This window comes from Rattus norvegicus, chromosome 14, assembly GCF_036323735.1.
Source record: "Rattus norvegicus strain BN/NHsdMcwi chromosome 14, GRCr8, whole genome shotgun sequence".
Taxonomy (NCBI): Eukaryota; Metazoa; Chordata; class Mammalia; order Rodentia; family Muridae; genus Rattus; species Rattus norvegicus.
Window position 1 is genome coordinate 109,021,441 of NC_086032.1, and position 25,267 is coordinate 109,046,707.

The window sequence follows — 25,267 nt, forward strand, 5'->3', positions numbered from 1 at the left end:
TTCCCCACCCCGAATAGGCGCCTGTGAGTAGATGAAGGATTCCTACTCTGAATAGTCTTTTTCTTTCTTTTTTCCTTTTTAGAAAGCGCACCGGGGGACGCCCCAATCGCGCAGGCTCTGGGACGCGTGAGAGACGTTCCTCGAGCCAGCCTTTGTCGGGTCCTGGCTCTGGGACGCGTGAGAGACGTTCCACGAGCCGAATTTTGTCGGGAGGACCCGGCAACGGACAGTCAAAAAGATCTGACTGTGACTTGACTTTGGAGGTCGCGTTCGGCTGCCTATTTAAGTATAGGCACGGACAAGTGTGCTTAGATGTGTTAGTGTCTGTTGTCTGTATTCTGTTTCTGTGTTTGGTATCCCAGAAGCAGCTAAGGTTAAGCTGCAGTTTGGGCCAGGTACTGAAGGTACCAGGCATCTGTGGAAATTGGTTATAGGATGCTTTGTCTTGGTCTTGTTTGTCTGGATTGTTTTCTGTGGTATTGTAAAATAGTGTTTTATCTGTGCTTGTGCTCGCAGCCAGCTGTGATAAGCTGGAAAAGGATTTAAATTTTGCTCGGGAGCAAAGAATCTTTTTTTTTTTTTTTTGGTTCTTTTTTTCCGGAGCTGGGGACCGAACCCAGGGCCTTGCGCTTCCTAGGTAAGCGCTCTACCACTGAGCTAAATCCCCAGCCCCGGGAGCAAAGAATCTTAAAGGCGGAGTTTCAGCCGGTATGACACTTAGTGCATAGCTGCCTAAAAGATCAGAAATGCTGTCAACAGGCTATAAAAAAAAAAAAAAAGGGACAGGCTGCGTTAGAAATGCTACAGGAAGAATAATCTAAAAAGGCTGAGAGCTAGGTGGGGCTATAAGGAAAACAAGAACAGGAAAGGAATTTCTGACATTTGCTCACAGTAGGAGAGCACTCATTTAGAGAAGTTCTTTAAGGAAGCCTGCCTTATCTGCTGTCTTTATTCCAAGGGAGGAGTCAGTCTCCAGCACTAAATTACTTGGAGGTGGCCAAGGTCAGGATTAATGTTTTCTTTTCCTTGGCCCCTTTAAACCCAGTGAGACAGTTTGGTAAAGGGCTACTACTGAGGTCCTGATAGCCCCAGGTGAACTGGTTAGGATTCTTCTGTCAGCCACCTGGCATCTAGCAACCAGGTTCTAACCATCTCTCCATCCTTTTGTTATTAGTTGTTACTAGAAGCCTAGTGTCATTTGGAGGCAAGTTCTCTTGAGAGACAAAGCTACGGAGCTCACACTGAAGAGAGATGCTCCTTGAGGGAAAACCTAACTCTAGAGAGATAGTCGATAACAGATTGGCTGCCTCTCTGCTCACCTTTCCGTTTCATAGACAAAGCTTGTGCTTATTTGTACAATGGCCTTTTTGTTCCAAGAAAGGCCTCCTGGTTTAGCTGTGTGACTAAATGCTGTTTGCCCTCTTCGGTAGACCTCTATTCTCAAGATTCTCTTGTTTTCTCACCATCCCATTTGAGATGCTTGTTAGTAACTGTTACAGGTCTTCTTTACCACCAAGGAAAGACAGAATCCTACTAGAGGCCAGAAAGAATGTTCCAGACATGGATAGAAGGCCCTCACTTCTGCCTGCTCTCTTCAGACGCCTGAAGGTAGGGAGTGCCAGGTCTGCCACCAGGCTCCAAGGGTGGGTCTCTGAGGGGCTGGAAAGTGCCCCACCAATCTGGCTAAGATAAGGAAAAGATATGAAGAGAAAGTTACAGAAACTTGAAGGGTTAAGCTAAGTCACTGAGAGAGTTATTGTAAGTTGCAGAGAAAATAAGTTGATGCATGGTTCAGGGTCTGTGCAGAAAAGTGGACAGCACCTAATAGCTGTAGAAGAAGATGCAGAGAGACTGAAAAAAAAGAAAGAAAGAAAGAAAGAAAGAAAGAAAGAAAGTAAGAAAGAAAGAAAGAAAGAAAGAGGTAAAAAGTGCAGGAAGCTAGGGAAGAAAAGAGACAAAAAGAAGAGGAAGCTAGAGAGCTAAAGAGAGATAAAAGACAAGAGAGGAACATATACTGGCCACAGTAGTTAGGGAACTTAGGAAGATAGTACCTGGCAACAGAAGAGAATTCCTGGCTAAAGATCAGTGTGCCTAATACGAAGAAAAAGGACATTGGGTCAGGGACTGCCCCAAGAAATAACAAGAGGGGCCACTGGAGAGCTTCTTGGTCCTAGAGTGCTGGCTATGTACAGAGATAGAAGGGAAGTGTGGATACAGGGACCCAATGCTCTGTGCTCCTATGCCCCCCTCCAGTGGGCCAATATCCAAAGACCTTGAGTACAAGGGGCTACTGGCAACGAACAATACTTATGGACTGCCCGAAGAACAGTGGACCTTGGCGTGGGCCGGGTAACCCACCCACTAATTCATGGTCATCCCTGACTGCCCCTATCCCTTGCTCATGAGAAAATTGCTCTCCAAAATGGCTTGCGTGGGCTGAAATGGCTGGGTGAGGCCATGTGTATGCATATCTACAGACTGTGTATGTGGAGCTTAAGACCTGTCTCAGTGCACCAGTACCTGATGCTGGGAGGTGTGTGACTTAGTCCTGATCTGCCTGGAACACATCACTCCTGCCAGCCGGGCACTAACAATTACCACCCAATCCAGGACTTAAACTGTGATAGAGTGGCTGATGTTCTGCCTTTGAATAGAGTGTCCCAAAAGATGGGACCACTGGTCAGCTGCCATGGACTAGATTCTCTACCGGTTGGGGATAATCTGGTCACCTTGCTGCCCAATCCGGACCTGGAGCCACTGCAACATGAGTGTCAAGCACTGGCAGAAGCCCATGGATGGAGGAAAGACCTCTGCGACTGGTTGATTGACCCCTGCTGAAAGCCAAGGACCTTGTCCACAGACGGGAACAGTTCTCTTCATGAATGAAGGTCAGAGACAAGTGGGTGCTGCCATGGTGGACAACACAATGTCATCTGGGATGGCTGAACCTCTACCCCCCCCAGCACATCAGCACTTCAGATGCTTTTACCATCTCTTGGATGCCCTGGTGAAGCCAACAACTGTGAGTACTATTCATTGCTCAGGATATCAGGAGGGAAGAGATTCAGTGGCGTGGGGCAATAACGAAGCAGATCAAGCGGCTCGAAAAATGGCTGTGCAGGAGCCTATCCTGGTTGCAGACCTGCAAGAGACAGCCACTGAGAACTAGGATCGGACTAAGGGATGGCCTCACTTAGAAAAGGCCCAAATTGCTTAAAAGATAAAGGACAATGGCACACTTGAGGGGAAAGCTATACTCCCCAGAGAATAAAAGAAAAGACTCACTTTGCCAAATACAGAAATGGACTCATTTAGGAGATAAAAAGTTTATCCAAGTAGTTAAGTGTATGTAATAGACTTTAAGATTTTAGCCAGAGAGGCAGTAGAAAGTATAAGGCATGTCAATAAGTGAATGCTTAGCAAGCAAACAGGGCAAAGAGACCTAGAGAGTTTAGTGAAAAGTCGAAGTGAACTTCACTGAGATAAAACCAGAAAAATATAATCACAAGTATCTCCTAGTGCATGTAGATACTTTTTCAGGAAGATAGAAGCTTTCCTCACCAAACGAGAGACGGCCTCTGCAATCATCAAGAAGATACTGGAAGAAATCTTCCCCCGATTTGGAATGCCCAAGGTAATCTGGTCAGACAACGGCCCTACTTTTGTTGCCAAGGTAAGCCAGGGTGTGGCCAAGTATTTAGAGGTCGATTGGAAATTACATTGTATTTACAGACCTCAAAGTTCAGGACAGGTAGAGTAAATAAATAAAATTTTAAAAGAGACCCTGACCAAATTAAATTAACAATGGAGACTGGCGCAGACTGGGTGACACTCCTTCCCTCTTGCTCTCTTCAGAGCAAGAAATACCCCTTCCAGATTCAGCCTTACCCCCTTTGAGATCTTATATGGGGCCTCAGCCCCCCTGACTGTATTAGATGATGTTACTGAACCAACATGTCATAGTGCCATAGTAATAATGATTTGTGTGCCAGGCTAAAAGACCTACAGGTGATACAGAAAGAAATCTGCTCACAGCTGACAGCAGTCTATGCCCCGGAGACCCCTGAGACATCGCATCAGTTCCAGGTTGCAGCTACACTGAGTCCAGACACTCGAGCCTCGCTGGAAAGGACCGTACCTGGTGCTGCTGACCACCCTGACAGCTGTCAATTCTCAGCCCTCACCAGCCGTGTACTAGCTGTTGGGGCTGAGAGCTGGGACCTAGAGGGAAATTCAGTCATGTTTGTCCTGGGTTCTATCAAGATAGGTGTGGGATAGGCTTGATCTCCATTACAAATGATGTAACATTGCATATGTTAGTACTCTTAACACTTCTTGGGACTGTGCCTCAGGGATCACAGTCTGTATAAGCTTAGAAGTTCTAAAAGCTAGTCATGACCTTGGTGGATAGGCTTGGATAGTGTCCAGGTTAGAATCCTCATGTTAAGACAACAATACCAAGCTGTTATGCTAGATGAAGCTGAGTTCTCCATGAAGTTCTAGGATTAGAACTATTAAAAAAAAAAGAAGTGGGGAATGTAGAACTAGAGTTTCATAAAGGTTACTCATTGTCAGAGCCCGAATGTGCAGAACTAGAGTTTCATAAAGGTTGCTCATTGTCAGAGTCCAGATGTGCAGGGCGGGACGTGCCTGAGGGAGAGCCAGAGATAGGACTTGCCAAACCAGCTATCAGCCCCAAGGACACTGACCATCCTTCCTTCCCCAAGGACACCCTCCCCTTCCTTCACCCCACTGTGTGAGATGAGCCACCCTACCTGCCTGCCAAGCTGCTAGAGAGCACGTACTCCTTGCTGATGTCATTTCGCGCCGAAAGTAACTGTGCACCATTTGAATTGACCAATCATGTGTAACCTCGTGAATGCCCCTAACCTCCCCTATATAAACCCCCGAGTCTGGAGGCTCGGGGTCGATTCCTCTGTCTCCTGTGTGAGATACGTGTCGACCCGGGATCCCGCTAAGACCTGGGATCTCGTTAATAAAGCTACCTCTTGCTGTTACATCAAGAATGGCTCCTCGTGATTCCTGGGGGCACCCCACCCTGCGATCGGAGCGAGAGACGCGGCTCCCCGTTTTGGGGTACGCTCTTTCAGTATGTGTGTGTGTGTATACGTTGTGCTTCTCGTACTGTGTATTGTGCCATGGTCTAAGGTTTAAGTTGGGTGCGCTCGGGTGGAAGGGCTTTCCACCCCGAATTTGAGTGCACCCCGTTTTCGAGTATATTTGGGCAGATGGGTTTCCTGCCCCGTATTTGAGTGTACTTGAGCGGAAGGGTTTCCCGCTCCGGACAGGCGTCTGTGAGTAGAAGGGTTTCCTACTCCGAATAGTCTTTTTCTTTCTTTTTTTCCTTTTTAGAAAGCGCACCGGGGGACGCCCCAATCGCGCAGGTTCTGGGACGCGTGAGAGACGTTCCATGAGCTGAATTTTGTCGGGAGGACCCGGCAATGGACAGTCAAAAAGATCTGACTGTGACTTGACTTCGGAGGTTGCGTTCAGCTGCCTATTTGAGTATAGGCACGGACAAGTGTGCTTAGATGTGTTAGTGTCTGTTGTCTGTATTCTATTCCTGTGTTTGGTATCCCAGAAGCAGCTAAGGTTAAGCTGAAGTTTGGGCCAGGTACTGAAGGTACCAGGCATCTGTGGAAATTGGTTATAGGATGCTTTGTTTTAGTCTTGCTTGTCTGGTTTGTTTTCTGTGGTATTGTCTAGTGTCTTTTTTGGCTTTTGTTTCGTGTTTGACTTTGGACTGATGACTGTGTTTGAAATCATGTTTTGCTTTGTTCGTCGAAGAGTTTTACTTGGTCCCCTTAATGCTTAGTGAGTAAGAAACTTAATCTTATGGACCCCGCTCTAGTGGCGGTGTGTTGGTTGATAGCCAAAGTTAATTTTTAAAATAGTGTTTTATCTGTGTTTGTGCTCGCAGCACACAGTAGAGGGGAGCGAAATTAGCTGCGGAGCTGCTGCAGCGAGCATGGGGACTTCTCAAGTTTCACCCAATTTTTCTGACTCTTCAGGAGCTGTTTAAAAGGAAAAGGCTTAAGGTAAAAAGAAACACTATAGAGAGATTTCTTAGTGAATTACTACACCTTGGTTCGCGATCTCTGGGAATCTCAGGGTGGACAGCTGAGATAAGCTGGAAAAGGATTTAAATTTTGCTTGGGAGCAAAGAATCTTAAAGGCGGAGTTTCAGCCGGTATGACACTTAGTGCGTAGCGGCCTAAAAGATCAGAAATGCTGTTAACAGGCTATAAAAAAGGGACAGGCTGTGTTAGAAATGCTACAGGAAGAATGATCTAAAAAGGCTGAGAGCTAGGTGGGGCTATAAGGAAAACAAGAACAGGAAAGGAATTTCTGACATTTGCTCACAGTAGGAGAGCACTCATTTAGAGAAGTTCTTTAAGGAAGCCTGCCTTATCTGCTGTCTTTATTCCAAGGGAGGAGTCAGTCTCCAGCACTAAATTACTTGGCGGTGGCCAAGGTCAGGATTAATGTTTTCTTTTCCATGGGCCTTTAAACCCAGTGAGACAGTTTGGTAAAGGGCTACTACTGAGGTCCTGATAGCCCCAGGTGACTTGGTTACGATTCTTCTGTCAGCCACCTGGCATCTAGCAACCAGGTTCTAACCATCTCTCCATCCTTTTGTTATTAGTTGTTACTAGAAGCCTAGTGTCATTTGGAGGCTGGTTCTCTTGAGAGGCAAAGCAACGGAGCTGACACTGAAGAGAGATAAATGCTGTTTGCCCTCTTCAGTGGACCTCTCTCCTCTAGATTCCCTTCTTGTTTTCTCACCATCCCACGTGAGATGCTTGTTAGTAACTGTTACAGATCTTCTTTACCACCGAGGAAAGACAGAATCCTGCTAGAGGCCAGAAAGAATGTTCCAGACCTGGATGGAAGGCTCCTGACTGTTGACTTCAATACGCCTGAAGGTAGGGAGTGCTCCAGGTCTGCCCCCAGGCTCCAACGGTGGGTCTCCTAGGGGCTGGAAAATGCCCCACCAATCTGGCTAAAGATAAGGAAAGGGTATGAAGAGAAAGTTACAGAAATTTGAAGGGTTAAGCTACGTTGCTGAGAGTTAGTATAAGTTACAGAGAAAGTAAGGTTAAACAAAGAGAAAGAGAAAAGAAGGTAAAAAGAGCAGAAAGCTAGGGAAGAAAAGAGACAAAAAGAAGAGGAAGCTAGAGAGCTAAAGAGAGATAAAAGACAAGAGAGGAACATATACTGGCCACAGTAGTTAGGGAACCTAGGAAGACAGTACCTGGCAACAGAAGAGAATCCCTGGCTAAAGATCAGCGTGCCTAATACAAAGAAAAAGGACACTGGGTCAGGGACTGCCCAAGAAAGAACAAGAGGGGCCACTGGAGAGCTTCTTGGTCCTAGAGTGCTGGCTATAGAAGGGAAGTGTGGATATAGGGACCCAATGCTCTGTGCTCCTATGCCCCAGTGGGCCAGTATCCAAAGACCTTGAGCGCAAGGGGCTACTGGCAACGAACAATACCTATGGACTGCCCGAAGAACAGTGGACCTTGGCGTGGGCCGGGTAACCCACTAGTTCATAGTCATCCCTGACTGCCCCTATCCCTTGCTCATGAGAAAATTGCTGTCCAAAATGGCTTGCGTGGGCTGAAATGGCTGGGTGAGGCCATGTGTATGCATATCTGCAGACTGTGTATGTGGAGCTTAAGACCTGTCTCAGTGCACCAGTACCTGATGCTGGGAGATGAATGGCTTAGTGCTGTTCTGCCTGGAACATATCATTCCTGCCAGCCGGGCACTAACAATTATCACCCAATCCAGGACTTAAACTGTGATAGAGTGGCTGATGTTTTGCCTTTGAATAGAGTGTCCCAAAAGATGGGACCACTGGTCAGCTGCCATGGACTAGATTCTCCACCGGTTGGGGACAATCTGGTCACCTTGCTGCCCAATCCGGACCTGGAGCCACCACAGCACGAGTGTCAAGCACTGGCAGAAGCCCATGGATGGAGGAAAGACCTCTGCGACTGGCTGATTGACCCCTGCTGAAAGCCGAGGACCTTGTCCACAGACGGGAACAGTTCTCTTCATGAAGGTCAGAGATAAGTGGGTGCTGCCATGGTGGACAACACAATGTCATCTGGGATGGCTGAACCTCTACCCCCCCCAGCACATCAGCACTTCAGATGCTTTTACCATCTCTTGGATGCCCTGGTGAAGCCAACAACTGTGAGTACTATTCATTGCTCAAGATATCAGGAGGGAAGAGATTCAGTGGCATGGGGCAATAACGTAGCAGATCAAGCGGCTCGAAAAATGGCTATGCAGGAGCCTATCCTGGTTGCAGGCCTGCAAGAGACAGCCACTGAGAACTAGGATCGGACTAAGGGATGGCCTCACTTAGAAAAGGCCCAAATTGCTTAAAAGATAAAAGACAATGGCACACTTGAGGGGAAAGCTATACTCCCCAGAGAAAAAAAGAAAAGACTCACTTTGCCAAATACAGAAATGGACTCATTTAGGAGATAAAAAGTTTATCCAAGTAGTTAAGTGTATGTAATAGACTTTAAGATTTTAGCCAGAGAGGCAGTAGAAAGTATAAGGTATGTCAATAAGTGAATGCTTAGCAAGCAAACAGGGCAAAGAGACCTAGAGAGTTTGGTGGAAAGTCGAAGTGAACTTCACTGAGATAAAACCAGAAAAATAGAATCACAAGTATCTCCTAGTGCTTGTAGATACTTTTTCAGGAATAGATAGAAGCTTTCCTCACCAAACGAGAGACGGCCTCTGCAATCATCAAGAAGATACTGGAAGAAATCTTCCTCCGATTTGGAATGCCCAAGGTAATCTGGTCAGACAATGGCCCTACTTTCGTTGCCAAGGTAAGCCAGGGTGTGGCCAAGTATTTAGAGGTCGATTGGAAATTACATTGTATTTACAGACCTCAAAGTTCAGGACAGGTAGAGTAAATAAATAGAACTCTAAAAGAGACCCTGACCAAATTGACCATGGAGACTGGCGCAGACTGGGTGACACTCCTTCCCTCTTGCTCTCTTCAGATCAAGAAATACCCCTTCCAGATTCAGCCTTACCCCCTTTGAGATCTTATATGGGGCCTCAGCCCCCCACCCCCGAATGTATTAGATGATGTTACTGAACCAACATGTCATAGTGCCATAGTAATAATGATTTGTGTGCCAGGCTAAAAGACCTACAGGTGATACAGAAAGAAATCTGCTCACAGCTGACAGCAGCCTATGCCCCGGAGACCCCTGAGACATCCCATCAGTTCCAGGTCGGAGATTGCAGCTACACTGAGCCCAGACACTTGAGCCTCGCTGGAAAGGACCGTACCTGGTACTGCTGACCACCCTGAGAGCTGTCAATTCTCAGCCCTCACCAGCCTCGTACTAGCTGTTGGGGTTGAGAGCTGGGACCTAGAGGGAAATTCAGTCATGTTTGTCCTGGGTTCTATCAAGATAGGTGTGGGATAGGCTTGATTTCCATTACAAATGATGTAACATTGCATATGTTAGTACTCTTAACACTTCTTGGGACTGTGCCTCAGGGATCACAGTCTGTATAAGCTTAGAAGTTCTAAAAGCTAGTCATGACCTTGGTGGATAGGCTTGGATAGTGTCCAGGTTAGAATCCTCATGTTAAGACTACAATACCAAGCTGTTATGCTAGATGAAGCTGAGTTCTCCATGAAGTTCTAGGATTAGAACTATTAACAAAAAAAAAGAAGTGGGGAATGTAGAACTAGAGTTTCATAAAGGTTAGTCATTGTCAGAGCCCGAATGTGCAGAACTAGAGTTTCATAAAGGTTGCTCATTGTCAGAGTCCAGATGTGCAGGGCGGGACGTGCCTGAGGGAGAGCCAGAGATAGGACTTGCCAAACCAGCTATCAGCCCCAAGGACACTGACCATCCGTAGCTACCCCCTCCCCTTCCTTCACCCCCCTGAGTGAGATGAGTCACCCTACCTGCCTGCCGAGCTGCTGGAGAGCACGTACTCCTTGCTGATGTAGTTTCGCGCCAAAAGTAACTGTGCACCATTTGAATTGACCAATCATGTGTAACCGAGCGAATGCCCCTTACCTCCCCTATAAACCCCTCCCCCCGAGTTTAGAAGCTTGGGGTCGATTCCTCTGTCTCCTGTGTGAGATACGTGTCGACCCGGGATCCTGCTAAGACCTGGGATCTCGTTAATAAAGCTACCTCTTGCTGTTACATCAAGAATGGCTCCTCCTGATTCCTGGGGGCACCCCACCCTGCGATCGGAGCGAGAGACGCGGCTCCCCGTTTTGGGGTACGCTCTTTCACATAAATTCTGGGAATAAATGCAGCTCAAGGTACAGCACTGGCCTCGCATGTGCAGGCCTCTGTCTTATCTGCAGCAAAAGCAAAAAAGACAAAATTTAGGGCCGAGGTTAAATTAGAAAACATTTGAAAATGGTTCTGATTATAATTAGCTGCGATGTGCTTCCATTACAAACTGGAAACAAACTGAAGCACGTCCTAAGTCCACGTGGTTTCGTTCCTGGGGTCCAGCTTAGCTGACTGTGTGTCACTTGGTGGCATGTGCTTCCGGGTTAGCAGAAGGCTCAGCGCTCGAAGGGTCCTCGCTAGCTGAAAGCCTGAGAGCTGCTGCACCGGCTTTACTTTGACCACAGCACTGGTTTCTTCTGTGGTTCTGTAAGTATCTCAGATCTTCCGAATACCGCACTGTTGGGCTTTCAGCTGCCTGATAACAAAAAGTACGTCCTAGTAGAAGAGAGGAGGAACAGTTGGCCGAGTTTTAAAATTGGGCTCCAGGGTTGGCTTCCACCCCTGAAACTCTTCCCAGGGTCTTGTCTGTCAATGGTGGTGTCTGTTGGACTTTGTAAAGTTTTGTTGACTGCAAATGGAGCAGCATTTGCATTTCAAGCATTTCTGTTTTTCAGTGTTTCAGTCCCTTGTTCAAGTTTTCCTTCCTATTTTGAACTTTTGCCTACAATTTTCTAACAAGAAACAGAGGAATAGAAAATTAGTGAACATAGTCATTTGTTTACCCATTTCTTACACCTGATCCCGGCAGCCCCAGTTTTCTTGGGCCCTACCTTGGGGTGTTTCCCTTCCCCCTCTTAGCCTGCAATAGCAAGAAGTTGTTTGCACCCTTGGCAGCTGCTCTCGGCCCTGATTTGGGCCTGAGACTGTCCATGGCACCCTTCTCCCTCAAGCTTGTTGTTGTTAAGAAGTTGTTTACGCTCCTGATTTGGGCCGGGGACTTTCCACAACACAGATTTCTCCCATTCTCCTGTTTTCCTGTGTATGGTGAATGTGAGGGCACATACATATTATGGCACATGTGTGAAGATCAGGGTAACTTTGTGGAATTGGTTCTGTTTACCTTTGCATGAGCTCTGGGACTTGCACTCAGGTCTTTAGGTTTATGTGGTAAAAGCTTTTTTATCCCCTCTGAGCCATGTTGCCAGGCCTCACATAGCTTTCTGGAAGTGTATTTTTAGGAATAAACATGGAACTATCTGCACAGCCTAAGCCTTGACCAGGGACCCATCTGCTGCTTCTGCATTGTCAGCCTTAGCCCCTAAGCCAGCCTTCTCCAAAGACCTAGACACTCAGATTGTTTTCTCAATGATTGAGCCGCATGTCTCCCAACAAGGAACTAACAGGACAGTCAAATTATGTGTTCCCTGAATTACGTTTCTGAGTCTGAAGCATTAGAAAAGTATTTTGCTTTCCAAAACATATTCTGTACTTTACAAGCATTAGTTACTGTTGCTTGTAAAACAGCAGAGCCAGCCTGATACATAAGTACGTGAGGTCAAACACAAGTCAAATTGCTTTTTTACTTTCAAATCCCCAATCGTTATTTAGCTGTCATGTTCTTACCCTTTCTGTAGACGGTGGCACTGTTTACAATGAATTCCAACCATTAATTTATAAGAGCTACCCCTACTTGAAAGCAGCCCCCTTCCCTCCCATCCTTTTTCTTCCCTCTCTTGTCTCCTTTTCTTTTCTGCTCTTTCTGTTTTATTTTTGAGACAAGGTCTCCATGTGTAGCTCAGGTTGGCCTCAAACTCTCCACTCTTCTGCCTTAATGTCCAAGCTCTAGACATGTAGGCACGTCATACCACATGCGTGTATGGCAACCTTTTCATTCAGATTCTCTTTTCTGCAGTAGTGGTGGCTTTTCCTTTATATAAAAGCTAAACCTAACTTTCTTTCCCTCTCCAATTATTTTTAAATTTTTAATTTAATTAATTACTTAATTTTTATGATTTCCTTCTATTCCCAGGACCTCTCCTAAGAAAGACAGAACAAATCGTGGCGCTCCTGGGCTCAGAACGAATTACAGAGAGAAATCCCGAGAGTTTGCTGTGGCGTTCAAGGCCCTTGGAGCCATCTGGAAGGGGCTTTTCTGCTTCCTGTTGATGTTTTCCACCCACACGGGGCTGCCTCCCCTGTCTGCCCAGTGCCCACAAGGAGCCCTCAGGCCCTGACATTCCTCAGGGCTCATTGCTTCTTTCTCCATCTGGACTCTCTCTCCTCTCAGCCCCACGACGTCCTCTCTCATCTTCTGTTGCACCCAGTAATTGCCCGTGCACTGCCCTCTCCTTTCCAACTCTGGTTCAGTCCTGCTGTGGGTTGGCCTGATGCTGTTCACATTCTGATGTTAATTCTGCTTCCTCCCAGGGCTGTGCCAGGCGAGCACAGTAGTACTAGGTCACAGGCGAGCCTTCTCCCCATTTTAACTGGACAATAAAGGCCGGAGTCTGTGATTGGGCAGTGGAGGGGAAAGGCGGGGTGGGAGTTCTTAGAGAGTGGGGCAGGTAGAGAGGAGATGAGGAGGAAGGGAAGGAGAGAGGACGCAGGAGGAAGAAGCAGGATGGACCAGAACCCTGTGGCCAGGAGAAACCGCAAGTAGGAAGGGGGTCCTGTAGCTGGGGAATAAGTTAGTGTCCTGTTGTATCTGCCCAATCTCGGCATAGAGTTATGATTCTAACAGCTGGGTTGTGTGGTTTTTAAGGGGTTGGAAATTCCAGCAACACTGTCCATCTTAAATTCTAGATGTTCTTTCTTCTACCTTCCTCAAAGGTTGCTATTTCTTAGTAAAGGTCGGTGCCCCCTGCTTCCACTCCCCTTGTTGCTTTGTAAGTCATAGATGTTTAAAACATTTTTGCTAGATCTGGAAAGTCACCAAGTGTTAGACTTGAGAGAACCAGGCCCCAACTCAGGCCACAGAGCCTTGTAAGAATGAGAAGTTGAACTTACCAAAATAGACTGCTGGAATGAGTCAGCCTGGTCTTATTTTTTCCCTAAACCGAATGGTTCACATACGTATTATTGAACTAACCTATTAGTGTAGAACCTTACAAATATTAGAAAATCCAGTGTTTTCCAAATAAAACGTGCCCATCTATTCAAATAGAAATCATCTTGTCAGTTTAATATAAGAGGGGGTATATATATATAGATATATATATATAGATAGATAGATAGAGAGAGAGAGAGAGAGAGAGAGAGAGAGAGAGAGAGAGCTTTCATTTAAATACATTGAGAATGGACTCAAGCTAGTAATGGATCATAGCAGTAGAAATTTTGTTTATACCCATTACTTGATATGCAAAACCTCATTTATGATACACACTGCTTACTAGAGGAACAATGGATAGAGGTGAAGAGACTATGATGACAACAGATTGAGGTTGTGTAATTCCCAGAATTAACCCCTTATGCCTCACCTGCCCAGGGACCAGATAACTTCCTGGGAAGCTGGAAGCTGTCGTTCTTAGAAAACAACAAAGTCCCATGGGAAAATAAGTGTCCTATAGGTTTGTCCTTATAAACCCCTGCAATGCATGGCTTGAGGCCATTATCAGCTGGAAATTTCAGGAAATGGTCCTGAGCAAAGTCTATCCCTTGGTCAATATTTAATATTTAAAGATTTCTTTAAATTTGGCTCAAAATGATTTTTCTGGCCAATCTCAGGATTAACAGTTGGTGTAGAATAGTTCTCCTACCATCATTACAGTTGTTAACCTGATTACCAAGGACACCTAGGGCCATAGGTAAGGAGTTCTGTTATCAGGTGAAATGATCCTATGGGAGAATAACCCCAATTAAATGACTGTAAATGATGATGCTCGCCAAAATCCCTAGGAGTCCTGAGAAAGGGCGAGGCCCAGCAGGAGCTCCCTGATATCCCCGATTTTATTATGAACCAGGAGTTGGTCTTCTCGCTGTGCTTGGCTATAGATGGGTTTTGTGCAGGGCTATGCACCAAGAGGACAGCATCCAAGCTTGGCAAGGGTGGCTTTAGAGAAGCTGTTTTCCGTCTCGGACTTTTTAATGCACCTAAGTGAATAAAGCCCTCCCTACAGATCTGCCGATACCACCCCTTCCAGGCTCCAGTGGCCAAGCTTAGTCCAGCTTTTTTTTTTTTTCCTTTTTTCGGAGCTGGGGACCGAACCAAGGGCCTTGCACTTGCCAGGCAAGTGCTCTACCTCTGAGCTAAATCCCCAACCCCTTAGTCCAGCTTTTGATAAGGGATCATCAAGTTTAGTGAGAACCAATCATCGTTTACCTGAGTCTCAAGCACACCTGGGGTTTTGACAATGGGAGAGTGGCCATCTAGACAGTGAACATAGCTACATCAGGATCATGGCATTTAGGCTGCCCTAAGAGCTGTGTTACAAAAGAACACATAAGGCAAATGGCCCTGAAGGAAACCCCCTGGTGCATTGTTTACTTTGAATAAAAATAACAAAGCCCTTTCTTGCTTGTGAATTACTGTGTCAGGCACTTAACCATCCTCTCTGTGCACACAGCAGACTGCAGCTTTGTTAATTATTTTTAATAGATTCCCACCAACTTCTTGGAATCCTTTTCTGTTTCAAAAAACAAAAACTAAAAAATAGATGGTAGCTGACAGGAATCGTGGTCATATTCTCAATGATTGTGCTAGAAGCATTTTATAGTAAGTGGATTTTGAATGTGGAAGACTGTGTGAACTCTGTGGCTAAGTTGGGGTGAGATGACTTAATGGAGGGTGCTATGCACTCACATTTGAATCAACTCAAGGTCTGTCTCATAAAAATGTCCAAACCATGCCTGGGTTGCTAGTGTTTGAGTTGGACCTTCCCATTTTTCTTCTTGTGTTAGACTTGAATGATAAGAAACCTCATGCAGTTTGGAAAGGCAGGCTTGTCAGAGGCCATCGTCCTGGATGTTGTGGCTCAGATGTGTTCACAAGTCGCTCCACATTGCTGGCTGCATGCACACAGAAGCCATAAAGCTTTCCTAGGGGCTCTCATTTTGTGCACGCGGCAGAAATCTGGTACCCCCTACTGTTAGCCCACTTGGCCTTTCAGGCAGCCGTCCTGACCATATATATATATATACATATATATATATATGTATATGTATATATATATTCTCACATACAACTCATGCACACTTACACCTGTATACACCTTATTGATTCTGTGAGACTGGTGTCCAGTCAGTTCTAAGATCTGTCTGTCTCCCTCATACTCCACGATACTGAGGTTACAGACACATTGGCACCACGCCTAATTTGCAGGTGGGTTCTGGGCATTTGAACTCAGGTCCTCATGCTTGCACAAAAGTCATTTCACCACTGAGCCATCTCTTCTGTCCCTCTAATTTGTTGACCTGAGACAAAAGCCTGGCAGCTTAAAACAAAGACTTTTTTTCTTTTTTTTTTTTCGGAGCTGGGGACCGAACCCAGGGCCTTGCGCTTGCTAGGCAAGCGCTCTACCACTGAGCTAAATCCCCAACCCCAAAACAAAGATTTTTTTTATAATGCATTTTTCCACCAGCAGGCTGTCAAGATTTTTCCAACGTTTTGATTCTTTAATTGGTAGAGAAAATAAAGCTGACCAAGTCTCCTAAATGGTAATATAATAATAATAATAATAATAATAATAATAATAATAATAATAATATAAGGGTGCTGCTTACTGCCTTGTTCACTGTGATTTGCTTAGCCTGCTTTTCTATAGCACAAGGGACCCCCCAGCCCATCCATGGCCCCATCCACAATGCCCTCCCACATCAATGGCTGATGAAGAAAATGCCTTACAGGCTTGCCTGCGGCCCAGTCTTACGTAACATTTTTAAATTGTGGTTCTCTCCTCTGAGATGACTCCAGTTTGTGTCAAATTGACATAAAACTAACCAGAACATGAATGTTGACTGAAAAAATTCTGAAGAATAAACTGATAATGGAAATCTGATTTCCTTTTCTTTTTTTTAAGATTTTTTTTTTCTGAGTACACTGTCACTGTGTTCACACACACCAGAAGAGGGCATCAGATCCCATTACAGATGGTTGTGAGCCACCATGTGGTTGCTGGGAATTGAACTCAGGACCTCTGGAGGAGCAGTCAGTGCTCCTAACCACTGAGCCATCTCCCCAGCCCGAAAATCTGATTCCTTAACTTCCAATCTTAAGTACTAAATTTTTCATTTCTAATTCAGTATTCTTGGACCTTAGCCTAGGAGTCTTTCAAGAAGGGATTTATAATATCTTTCAGCAGTTTAGTGTTACACTGAGCCACATAAAATTAATGTTTTTGAGAGTTAAAGGCAGCTTAATATGCATAATGTATGGTTTCTCCTATCACCAAAGTACAGGTGGCTTGGTCTACATTGAACAGTTGTCGTACATGCAAGTCTCTGTGTAAGACTTAAGATGGTGTTGTAATATCATAAAGAAAGAATCAAGCATAAGGAGTTCATGGTGATGAGAGTGAAGGACAAGCTGCTCGGGTCTCCTGTCTGAGAGTGGAGCTGCTTCCTCACAGATCCGAGTACAGAGGTGAGGCCAGTGTCAGTCTGTCCCTTCTTTGGCCTCCCCAAATAGAGAGAGAGATTGGTCCATTAACTTATCAAAAGCGTGTTTTCAGTTTATATTCTTGTAGAATATAGGTTATATAAAAATTTAAAAATAATATATACATACATGCATACATACATACATACCTACATACATGCATATATACATACATGAATGACAGGAAAAGCCACACTTAAAAAGACCTTAGGAACTAACCTGGTGCGGCTTGTTACCACTCCATAGGTGCTGAAAGCACACAGTAAGCTCCTTGGTTTAGATGAAGATGTTTTAAAATAACACAAGTCACAATAGGATGATAAAGGAAGAACAAAGATTTAAAAAAAAAAAAACAGAGCACTTTTTTCTTCTCTCTCAGTGCCCCTTCCTCTCTCCTACTCACCCCCTTTCCCCATGGCAACTTCCCTGGCCTTGGTGCTTGGGGCCAGTGACCTTGCCCACCAGAAAGCATCTTCCCAATAAACCGGTCTTTAATATAAAAAAAGAAATATTTGAAGAAGCAATTGCTGATAAATTTTAAAAATTGATTGATACCAGCAACATAACTTAAAAATTCATAAAATATTAAAAAGATAAATAGATCTGGAAATTAAAAATATAAAGCCTTATAAATCATAAATCCAACCAGCTACATCTATACCCAAAACAACAAGCCTGTCAAAAACCTATACGCATAGTTGTACCATACTTGAATTTCTGAGAAGAAATTATTTTGAAGGCAACCAGAGAAATAATAGCAACATTAATGCAGAAAGTGAAGATAAAAATTATAGTCATTGTCCACCAGAACGTGTAGTAACTTGAAGGTATCTTTAACATGACCTACGGGAAGAAACTACTAACCCATAATTGTACACACAAAGTAAAGTAAAGAGAGTACAGCCTTGTGCAGGGAAACAAATGTTGAGTTCACATCATCTGTGTACTCAGTTCTATCAGTGGATCAATTTCATGATAAAACGTTTTTCAGGCAGGAAAGACTATGACACCAGAGAGAAACCGGGATCTATACTGTGCAGAAAACATAAGAATCAAATAAATGAAAGTTTAAATAATTTCTATTTTAACATTCTCTAAAAGAAAATTTGCAGTGGTAAAAATAGTATCAATAGTCTATGTGTTTACAGAACACACAGAAGTAAAATATGTGCTAATGCTAATAACAGCACCACAAAGTTAGGGAGGAAAGTTGAGAATTTATTATGCTAAGGTCTTCATAGTGCATGTAATTTGAATGTAGACTCTGATTCATTAAAAGCGTACACTGTAAACACCGGGGTAACTACAGGTATTAAACATAATTGTGAGGCTCTTTCATATGAACACAATCTGCCCTCCAGGTCAAGGAAGACCTGGGATTTTAGAACCATGAGGTCCTTTACTGCAGGGACAGCACTGGGGTCTCCTGGGAAGTCAGAGTAGAGCTGACCCGGGATGTAGGTCTGGCCTTGTTGGAGGACGTGCATCACTGTACAGCTGGGCTGTGACGTTTTACGCTTAAGCTCCGCCCAGGGCGGAAGACGTCACTTCCTGGATGCCTTCTCCTGCACCGTGCCTGCCTGCAGCTGCCATGCTTCCTGCTAAGATGATGATGGACTGAACATTCAGCTCCGATGAAATGTTCACCTTTTCACAGCAATGAAACCCTAACTAAGGCAGTGGTTCTTGGTGGCTTGAAGTCTAATGTAGGGAAATTCATTAAATGCTAACAAAATGCTTTTCAAAGAGAATAACAAGGAATGAGTAATAATTCAACCGTAATGATGAAGTGAATAATAAAAATGTCCAATTTATAACAGAAATGCCACAGATTTTAATATTAAACACATAAAAAATACATTAATCATGAATTGTTTAAATACACCAATTAAAAGACAGCAAGTATTCAGCTGGTTAAAAAGCAACATTAAACTTTGTACTGTCTACAAGGATGTTTATGGTGCATACCTTAACCAATAGAATTCTGACGTCGCTATACTAATGTTGAACCAAGTATAACTCAGAAGATAAAATTATGAAGAATGATGTTGCTTGGGAGGAAAAGGATAATTACTAAGAATATATAGCAATCCAAAAAGTATGTGCATGGAATGTGAGAGTTTATAAGGAGGTGGAATAAAGCCTCAAAAAGAGTCCAGGTGGTGGTGGCTCACGCCTTTAATCCCAGCACTTGGGAGGCAGAGGCAAGAGGATCTCTGTGAATTCCAGCCAAGCCTGGTGTACAGAGAGTTCCAGGACAGCCAGGACTACACAGAGAAACTCTGTCTCAACAAACAACAAACAAACAAAGCTTAAAACAAAAAGCAGAAGAAAATGTGCAAACCCACAAATGTAAATTCAGGACTCCATTTTTGAGCTGTGCAGGGTGGTTTTCATGGCTGTAATCCCAGCATTCAGGAGTCAGAGGCAAGAGGATTAGATGTTTGACCCCAAGCTACCCTCATTCCCAACTGTACAGCCCCAGGCTTATGTGCAGCTGAGCCTTCGGGTTCCAGCCAAGACTAGAAAATGGACACTTTTGGGTCTAAACCTAGATTGTCAGATGCTGCCAGGTGTCTGCTGAGACATTTATCCAATTGGGTTTGTCTCAGACCTTTGCATGGACAGCTACGCCCAGGCTGGCAGGAGGAATGGTTTAAACAGCACAGGGCTGGTTGTCATCTTGACTATGGGATAAAGAAGGAGGGGTCATAGCTTCACTGACTTAAGGGCAGTCACGTGGCTGGCATCCGTCTCTGTTATGGCTCCGGGAAAAAAACAAAAGCAACACTTGGTGGCCCTGACAGTCAAACCTTGTAACGTAATAGTAACCCACTTGGTATTAATTTCGAAGACGTTACATTGTTTTCTCTTGTTAGAACTTAGTTTTTGTCTTCCAAAAATTATGGTTATGCGCTGTCTTTACTCTTTAAAAGGTGTTTATTTTCACCCACAGGGACAGTTTAGAGCAGATAACTAAAAACAGACAAAGGTTGTTTAACTCAGATGCGCTTGGTAGGTAGCAGCCCTCAAACCTGTCAGAGAACCTGCTGAACATGGCATTTAAGATGCTTAAACTCACCATGACAGAGACCCCCAAACCCTAGCAGTGACCCCTTCAAGGCCTCCAAGATGTGGAAACAATGACAAAGGACTCCACGTGGACTGGGGTGCACTGACCACTGGGCGTTACTGCCCCAATGCGGTCCCCGAGCCAGGACCCTGCCCAAACCGTGGACAAAAGGGGCACAGGGCAGACCTTGTGCTGCTCAAGACAGAGTCAGGTCGGTCTCCCGAGTTTCTCCCCCAGGAAGGTCAGGGTTGCCAGGCCTGGCGGCCAAGGCCGACCCTGAGGTGGGACCTTGGTCCCCAGTGAAGCCATCGACACCACAGGATCCCAGTCGGATGAGCATCTGGATAACCGGTCAGTCTCTGCCATTATTGATCCGTAGGCCTGTGAGTTATCCTCCCGCCTACTCAGGTAAAATCTGCTCCCAGGTCTGAAGGGTTTGAAGAGTGGACGAGTTCCTTTACCTCAAGAAACTCTCTTTTTCCCTAAGGGATCCCGGTTATCGACCTCCCGCGTCTCACGATGAACAAGCGGATAGGAGGAAAGGGTAAAGTTTAAAGTTGATGCAAGGTCGAGTGTTAGAGGACGGAATAAAAAGTGTGGAAAAGACTGAAAAACCCTTCCCGCTCCTTCCCCGCATTGTGGTCCCTCCACTGTGGCTTTTGCTGGGGTTCTAAGGCCTGACTTAACCAGGCCGAGCGTCGCAATTCCCTGTGCTCTGGGGGGTCCTCGCCCCCAGTTGGTTTCTGAACGATCAATAAGGAGCCCCGGGCCAATGGGCGGGCAGGTGAGTGGGGCGGGGCTCGGAGGCTCCCGCAGGTGAGGAACCGGGAGAGGAAGGAGGGAGAAGGTCGGACCTCAGGGCCTCAGTCACGTGAGAACCAGGGTAAGTGGACGCGGGAACTGCCCTTGGGGTAGCAGAGGTGAAGTCCAGACTTTAGAAGATTGAGTTGCAGGGTTGTTTGGGTCTCGCGTCCGCTCTGCCAGGGGGCGTGGCCGCTGAGGCGGAACGCGGGAAACCTGAAGGAGCTCAGCCCGCGCTGTCTCAGGGTAGGTTTTGGGCCGCAGGGAAGTCCCGGACACCGCTCCAGGGGTGGGGAAGCTCAGTCTGCGGTGCAGGACAGGAGCTGGCTCGGGGGTCCCGGGGGGTGCAGGGAGGCCGGGGCCGTCCGGGACTCAGGCTCCTGGACATCCCGGCGCCACCGGGAGCCGCGGAGGAGCTGGGAACCGAGTGGGGGCCGCAGGCTGGGTCAGGCGCGGGGCTGGGTTGGGGAAGCGGGGAGCTCAGCCCGGGCCCTCGGGGAGGCTTCGGCCTGAAGGTGGCTGCAGGCTTGGGCTTGGTGGTCACGGCTGGGAGCGCCCGGAGGCGGTGCACGGATATCAGACGGCGGCTCTGTGGGCGGAGGCCTCCGTGTCTCCCCACGGCGGATCCTGATGAAAAGGTGGCCCAAGTTCTGAGGTGTTTATTGTCGTGGTGGAAAGTGCACGTGTAAAACCGTACCCCACTTCTCAGGGCGGGCCTGAGATTAAATCCCTTTTGCAGGGTCTCTGGGAAGGAAAGCTCATTGGCTAGGCCTCCACCTTTAGGTACCTCATAAAATGCAGATTTGTCTTGAGCCTTCTTGACCACAGGTCATGTCCTCTGCCTGTGGAGGGGCCTGGGGCGCTGCTCTTACGTCACTGATGGTCACAAATCTGTGTGTGTCCGTGGGCTGCAGCTACTGACGGGGCCTGGTGCGCGGGAACAGGCAAAGCTCCTACTCTGGTGCTTGGACCCCTAGCTCAACCAGGGACAAGTTCACGGTCGCACAGTTAACTCGGGGGTACAGGGTGGGGGCGTTAGCCAGCAACGGGGAGGATTAGAAACGCTCAGCATTAAGGAGTCAAGGCATAGTAAAATTAACTGTGTATGCATGCATGCGTGCGTGTGTGTGCGTGCATGTATGTATTTGCGTGCATGCCTGAGTGTGTGCGTGCCTATGTGTGTGGGTGTGTGTTCATGCCTGCGTGCCTGTGTTCGTGCGAGTGTGTCTTTCATTCATAAATCCCAGGCTGTTGCTCCTTCTGCAGCATGGCTTTCAGTACAGATCACACACACTAGAAACACTAACAACTTTCCTCTTCGCTTGTGTCTTTCTGCCCGGCCGGTCCAGTGGCGTGATCTTCAGAGGGCAGCAGTGCCTTCCCTCACCTCTTACCTCCCGTGGGTGCAGCAGATGGAAGGAGCAGGGGTGGGGAAGTACAATGCATAGCGACTGTCTCCCTGGAGCAGACACAGCGGCCTCTCCATAGGTACAACTTTTGGGGGTCCCCCTTTCAGTCTTGGGGAGGCGTCCTATTTAGGGAAGGGAGGACTTTGTACCTGGGGATGCTGGCACGTATCCTTTGATCCGTTTGTCACATCGAGGTTGTCATTTTACGGATAATGCGCAGTAGAGGGCGAGCACGGAAATCTTTCCAGGTCGTCCTTGTGACATTGTCAGTCAGATGATCGTGAAAATCATTCTTGTCCAGCTTTAGTCACTGTGTCAAATGGCTTCCTGCTGTCCTTGCTCCCTTCCTGTCACGTGGCTCACCTGTCTGTGCATCCCCTCAGGCTCCAGTGCAGCCCCTCAGGCTCCAGTTCGGCCCCTGAGGCTCCAGTGCGGCCCCTCTTCCCTGTCATGGCAGGGACTTTCCTTGTTAAGGCTAAGTAGGAGGATCGAGGATGGAGGAGGGCACCGCCCCTGGCTGGATCCTGTCCTGCTTAACTCTGTCTCTAAGGACATTTCACAGACTTTCATACACTGCGCATGAGGGCACTGCATGCAGTTTGTCAAAAACATAAAACCCTGACAGCCCGACCTCTCCTAGTAACAAAGGGTTGACTGCAAATCCAAATGTAAATTATTGGGGCCTCATGGACATCAGCATGGGACGCACCCCAAAGGAACGACCACGTAACTGTACCGTGGCTACACCACCCAAGTCTATTATAGACCCGAAGGCTAAGTCAGGGCACCACAGAGACGTTTGCACATCTGTGTTTATTGCCACAATAGTCAGGAAGTGGAACCAGTCTAGATGCTCGAGATGAATAGATAAACAAACTATGCCTCACGTGTAATGGAATTTTATTCAGCCATAAAAAGAGCGAAATTGTGAAAGATCTTTTCAGGAAAATAGGGCCAAATTGATTCATGTTAAAGAAAATAGTCAGACTCAGAAATACAAATATTGGATTTTTCTGTTCTATGCATAATCTACATTTCAACCGAAAGACGTGGAAGTGGAAGGGGCTAGGTGTAGAGGAAGACTGGAGAGGCAGGAGGTGGGAAATATTAGTGTAAGTAATGGCTCTTCCTGGATGTCAACTTGACTGTATCTGAATTAACTACAATCCAAAACTGTGGGGCTCACCGATAATCCAGACCTTGAGGCTTGAATACACACCTTTAATCATATCACAGCTTCAGGTGGAGATAGACACGGGACCTTGGAAGAAGACAGATTCCCTCTTCACCTGCTTGCACTTTCTGACAGGACATCCACTCCTTGTGCAGAATACCCGGAAACAAGGAGCTTCCTGGGACCGAACAACTACAAGATTCTTGGACTTAGAACGCTCAGGTGACCAACACAGGGAGCTGGACTACAGACCGTGAGCCATCGTCAAATTCCTTAGGGTCAGGGTTGTGGTGGGGGTTGTGGGTCTGGGGTTAGGGTTAGGGTTAGGGTTAGAGGGTTAGGGTTAGAGGGTTAGGTTTAGGGTTAGTTTACTCATTAGGAAGAAACATCTAATGTCAAATCATTAAAAGTTTCACAATGTAGAATGTGACCACAATAAGATTATTTTTGACATTTAATCTGGAAACACCTTCAATAATGTCAGTTTAGGCTGGTAACAGAGGCCACTGGAGAGATCACTTAAAAGCAAAAAAGGAAATGCACTTGAGAAAGGGCTAATAATCGGAATAAGGGCCTCACATGGGAACGGTTGAAAGTCACTATACACCGACTTTAAACATCAATCAAGAGAGGGGTAATTGTTCAAATTCTGAAGCTTATGATGGGTCAATGAAAAAGTCATCTTGCTTAGTCAATCATAAGGTCGAAGCTTATGAATTGAGCTTATTTTCCAGTCAACGGAAGCTTGTGGTTTGAACTTCTTTTCTAGTTGTCACGGCCACAGCCTTCAATAGGCCACAACCAAAAGTCTTGCACTTTAGAATGATTCTAAGAGACTGAACACTGACAGTAGGAATTATAAAAATACCTACAGCGGGGCTGGAGAGATGGCTCAGTGGTTAGGAGCACTGCTCTTCCAGAGATCCTGAGTTCAATTCCCAGCAACCACATGGTGGCTCACAACCATCTGTAATGGGATCCGATGCCTCTTCTGTCCTGCAGGTCTACATGCAGGCAGAAAGCTGTACAATGTACACATAATAAATAAATATTTTAAAAATACCTATAGCAAATAGTCACATGAAAAGTTCATATAAAACTGGAAACAAAAGTAGAAAAATTAATGGTATTGAATGAATACAGTATGGCATGTGCTTTGAATACTGTGTCACTAAATCAGTATTAATTAATTAATATTGTTGAGTTAAATGGTACAAATAAAATGACTTTAAAATATTTATTTACTTGTGTGGGTGGAGTTCCTACCCTCACACATGTGAGTGCCACAGTGCACGTGTAGAGACAAGAGGACAACATTCAGAAGTTACTTCTCTCCTTCCACCATATCAGTTCTGGGGCTAAAACTCAGATCATCATCCCACTCCACTGGTCCTTACTACATTCTTTAAATCTATATTTATATCCCTCAAAGTTTCTATACTCAAATTGACTAGAAAACAAAAGATACTATCTTAGTTCATTTTCTGTAATTGTAACCACATGCCACAGCCTGGGTAATTTCTTAAAGAAAATAGATTTGTTGGGCTCTCCACTGTGGAGACTGGGAGTTTCAAGAACCCAGCAACAGTGTCTGACTAGGGCCCTCTTGCTACATCGTAACATGACCAGGGCATCACTAGGGGGACAGAGCAGATGTGAGAACCAGGTTTCTCTACTTGTCCTTATAAAGCCACTGTGCCATCCTGGGGATTCTGTCCATGGTCGTATCTAAACTCAAGGTCCTGGGCAGGTAATGAAGACACTGATCAAAATCTCTGCCTCTTAGCGCACAGCAGTAGATGTTTCATTGCTTTGAATGGAAGAAATCTTGCTCCATCAACCACAGAGAGGCTGGCCCACGACAAGCAGGAGAAGTGGATCCCACCTCGCTCCCTGTGTCCTCCCTTGAAAAGTACCATTGCACCTGTGAGTAATGGGCATTTGCTGTGCACA

General features: G+C 45.9%; 1 long non-coding RNA gene across 1 annotated transcript in view; it reads left to right on the forward strand.

Annotated features, from left to right (window-relative positions):
• Positions 1 to 19,327, forward strand: part of LOC134481883 (uncharacterized) — a 50,167-nt gene extending 30,840 nt beyond the window's left edge. The window contains exon 2 of the long non-coding RNA XR_010057772.1: positions 6,862 to 19,327. This is a non-coding gene — a long non-coding RNA (uncharacterized LOC134481883). The remainder of the gene's footprint in view (positions 1 to 6,861) is intronic.
• Positions 19,328 to 25,267: the final 5,940 nt, after the last annotated feature.